Genomic DNA, 4,984 nt, shown 5'->3' on the forward strand with positions numbered 1-4,984 from the left:
GCCTAACTGAGATTTACAAGATGACCATAGCTTGCTTCATACCAACAATCTCCGTGGGATCGACTCTTACTCACGTAAGGTTTATTACTTGGACGACCCAGTGCACTTGCTGGTTAGTTATGCGAAGTTGTGAAGAAAGTGCTGAGTTATAAACGCGCATACCAAGTTGAGCGCCATTGTTAGAGATCACAATTTCGTGCACCAAGTTTTTGGCGCCGTTGCCGGGGATTGTTCGAGTTTGGACAACTGACGGTTCATCTTGTTGCTCAGATTAGGTAATTTTCTTTTTGTTTTATTTTCAAAAAAAAATTTCAAAAATCTTTCAAAAATTTATCACCTGTTTTCGAAAATTTTCAGAGTTTTTAAAAATGAATTCTAGAGTTTCATGTAATATGTTGAAGCCTGGTTGGCTGTAAAACCATGGCTAATTCCTAAACCAGAGCTTTTGACTAACATTACATGATTCCTGGAATTCTGATTGAGGACTTTGGATTCATTACTTCCTTTTTCAAAAATATGTTTTCAAAAAATTTATTACAAAAATCCAAAAAAATTTATTAAAATCATAAAAAATTCAAAAATATTTTGTTTTTCTTGTTTGAGTTTTGAGTCAATTTTTAAGTTTGGTGTCAATTGCATGTTTTAAAATTTTTTTTTGCATTTTTCGAAAATTCATGCATGTGTTCTTCAGGATCTTCAAGTTGTTCTTGACAAGTCTTCTTGTTTGATCTTTAAAATTTCTTGTTTTGTGTTTTTTTTGTTGTTTTTCATATGCATTTTTGCATTCATAGGGTTTAGGCATTGAAAATTTCTAAGTTTGGTGTCTTGCATGTTTTCTTTGCATCAAAAATTTTTCAAAAATATGTTTTTGATGTTCATCATGATCTTCAAAGTGTTCTTGGTGTTCATCTTGACATTCATAGTGTTCTTGCATGCATCATAGGTTTTGATCCAAAAATTTTCATGTTTTTGGTCATTTTTATGTTTTTCTCTCTCATCATTAAAAATTCAAAAATAAAAATATCTTTTTCTTATTTTTCCCAAAATCTCGAAAATTTGAGTTGACTTAATCAAAAATTTTAAAAACTTAGCTATTTCTTACAAGTCAAGTCAAATTTTCAAATTTAAAAATCTTATCTTTTCAAAATCTTTTTCGAAAATCAAATCTTTTTCATTTTCTTATTAATTTTTGAAAATATTTAAAAATATTTTTTCAAAATCTTTTTCTTATCTTTATTTCAAAATTTCGAAAACTTTACTAACAATTAATGCGATTGATTCAAAAATTTGAAGTTTGTTACTTTCTTGTTAAGAAATGTTCAATCTTTAAATTCTAAAATCATATCTTTTAGTTTTTTGTTAGTCAAGTAATCAAATTTTAATTTTAAAAATCAATTATGTCTTTTTAATCATATCTTTTTATCATATCTTTTTAAATCATATCTTTTTCAAAAATTTGATTTCAAAATATCCCTTATAACTTCTTATCTTCTTATCTTTTCAAAATTGATTTTCAAATCTTTCTCAACTAACCAATTAACTTTTGTTTATTTTTTATCTTTTTCAAAACCACCTAACTAATTTTAGCTCTCTAATTTTCGAAAATTACCTCCCTCTTTTTCAAAATTCTTTTAGTTAACTACTTGTTTTAAATTTTAATTTTAATTTTAATTCTTCTTTTAATTTTCGAAAATCACTAACCCTTTTTCAAAATTAATTTTCGAATTCTCTCCCTCTCATCTTCTTCTATTTATTTATTTATTTACTAACACTTCTCTTCATCTCAAGAATCTGAACCTATCTTCATCCTTGTGTTTGGATTCTTACATTTTCCTTCTTCTATTCCTTTCTTCTTCTACTAACATAAAGGAATCTTTCTACTGTGGTAAAGAGGATCCCTATTATTATTTTCTGTTTCCTTCTTTTTCATATGAGCAGGAGCAAGGACAAGAATATTCTTGTTGAAGCAGATCCTGAACCTGAAAGGACTCTGAAGAGGAAACTAAGAGAAGCTAAATTACAACAATCCAGAGACAACCTTATAGAAATTTTCGAAAAGGAAGAGGAGATGGCAGCCGAAAATAATAATGCAAGGAGGATGCTTGGTGACTATACTACACCTACTTCCAAATTTGATGGAAGAAGCATCTCAATCCCTGCCATTGGAGCAAATAATTTTGAGCTGAAACCTTAACTAATTGCTCTACTACAACAAAATTGCAAGTTCTATGGACTTCCATCAGAAGATCCCTACCAGTTTTTAACTGAGTTCTTGCAGATCTGTGAGACTGTTAAGACTAATGGAGTAGATCCTGAAGTCTACAGGCTCATGCTTTTCCCATTTGCTGTAAGAGACAGAGCTAGAATATGGTTGAATTCACAACCTAAAGATATCCTGGACTCCTGGGATAAGCTGGTCGCGGCCTTCTTGGCTAAGTTCTTTCCTCCTCAAAAGCTGAGCAAGCTTAGAGTGGATGTTCAGACTTTCAAACAAAAAGATGGTGAATCCCTCTATGAAGCTTAGGAAAGATACAATCAAATGACCAAAAGGTGTCCTTCTGACATGCTTTCAGAGTGGACCATTTTGGATATATTCTATTATGGTCTATCTAAGTTCTCCAAGATGTCATTGGACCATTCTGCAGGTGGATCCATTCACCTAAAGAAAATACCTGCAGAAGCTCAAGAACTTATTGACATGGTTACAAATAACCAGTTCATGTACACTTCTGAGAGAAATTCCGTGAATAATGGGACGCCTCAAAAGAAGGGAGTTCTTGAAATTGATGCTCTGAATGCCACATTGGCTCAGAACAAAATATTGACTCAACAAGTCAACATGATTTCTAAAAGTCTGAATGGATGGCAAAATGCATCCAACAGTACTAAAGAGGCATCTTCTGAAGAAGAAGCTTATGATCCTGAGAACCCTGCAATAGCAGAGGTAAATTACATGGGTGAACCTTATGGAAACACCTATAATTCATCATAGAGAAATCATCCAAATACCTCATGGAAGGATCAACAAAAGCCTCAACAAGGCTTTAATAATGGTGGAAGAAATAGGCTCAGCAATAGCAAGCCTTATCCATCATCTTCTCAGCAATAGACAGAGAATTCTGAGCAGAGCACTTCTAATTTAGCAAACTTAGTCTCTGATCTGTCTAAGGCCACTTTAAGTTTCATGAGTGAAACAAGGTCCTCCATTAGAAATTTGGAGGCACAAGTGGGCCAGCTAAATAAGAAAGTCACTGAAACTCCTCCTAGTACTCTCCCAAGCAATATTGAAGAGAATCCAAAAAGAGAGTGCAAGGCCATAGACATAATCAACATGGCCGAACCTAGGGAGGAAGGAGAGGATGTGAATCCCAATGAGGAAGACCTCATGAGACGTCTCTCAAGCAAGAAGGCCTCCCTATTGAGGACCCAAAGGGATCTGAAGGTCATATAGAGACCATAGAGATCCCATTAAATCTCCTTCTACTATTCATGAGCTCTGAAGACTATTCTTCCTCTGAAGAGGATGAAAATGTAACTGGAGAGCAAGTTGCTCAATAATCTAGGAGTCATCATAAAGCTGAATGCCAAATTGTTTAGTAATGAGACTTGGGAAGGTGAACCTCCCTTGCTCATTAGTGAATTAGATACATGGGTTCAGCAAACCTTACCTCAAAAGAGACAAGATCCTGGCAAATTCTTAATACCCTGTACCATAGGCACCATGACCTTTGAAAAGGCTCTGTGTGACCTGGGGTCAGGCATAAATCTTATGCCACTCTCTGTAATGGAGAAAATGGGGATCATTGAGGTACAACCTACCATATTCTCACTACAGATGGCAGACAAGTCAATAAGACAAGTTTATGGATTAGTAGAGGACGTGTTAGTAAAGGTTGAAGGCCTTTACATCCCTGCTGATTTCATGATCTTAGATACTAGGAAGGATGAGGATGAATGCATCATCCTTGGAAGACCTTTCCTAGCCACAGCAGGAGCTGTGATAGATGTTAACAGAGGAGAATTAGTCCTTCAATTGAATGGGGACTACCTTGTGGTTAAAACCCAAAGGTGTTCCTCTGCAACCATGGAGAAGAAGAATGAAAAGCTTCTCTTAGTACAGAGTCAAACAGAGCCTCCACAATCAAACTCTAAGTTTGGTGTTGGGAGGCCACAACCAAACAATTCTAAGTTTGGTGTTGGGAGTTTACAACATTGACCTGATCACCTGTGAGGCTCCATGAGAGCCCACTGTCAAGCTAGTGACATTAAAGGAGCGCTTATTGGGAGGCAACCCAATTTTTATTTATCTAATTTTATTTTTATTTTATTTTTCTTTTATGTTTTATTAGGTTCATGATCATGTGGAGTCACAAAATAATTACTAAAATTAAAAACAGAATAAAAAATAGCAGAAGAAAAAGCACACCCTGGAGGAAGAGCTTACTGGCGTTTAAACGCCAGTAAGGAGCATCTGGCTGGTGTTCAATGCCAGAACAGAGCATGGATCTGGCGTTGAACGCCAGAAACAAGAAGCATTCTGGCGTTTAAATGCCAGGAATACACCCTGAGGAGAGCTGGCACTGAACGCCAGAAACAAGCATGGAACTGGCGTTCAACGCCAGGAACATGCTGCAAATGGGCGTTGAACGCCCAAAACAAGCATGAAGCTGGCGTTCAACGCTAGAAACAAGCATCAATCTGGCGTTAAACGCCAGGATTGCATGCGGAGGGCATTTTACACCCCTCATTGGTGCAGGGATGTAAATCCTTGACACCTCAGGATCTGTGGACCCCACATGATCCCTACCTACCCCAACTCATCTTCTCTCTTCTTCACCAATCACCTCAGTCTCTCTTCCCCATCACCTCTTCACCACTCACATCCATCCATCCTTCCCACCCAAACCCACCCTACATGGCCGAAACACAAATATCTCTCCCTCTCCTCCATATCTTCTTCTTCTTCTTTTATTCTTTCTTCTTT

Source organism: Arachis duranensis, chromosome 5 (assembly GCF_000817695.3).
Source record: "Arachis duranensis cultivar V14167 chromosome 5, aradu.V14167.gnm2.J7QH, whole genome shotgun sequence".
In the NCBI taxonomy this organism is placed as follows: domain Eukaryota; kingdom Viridiplantae; phylum Streptophyta; class Magnoliopsida; order Fabales; family Fabaceae; genus Arachis; species Arachis duranensis.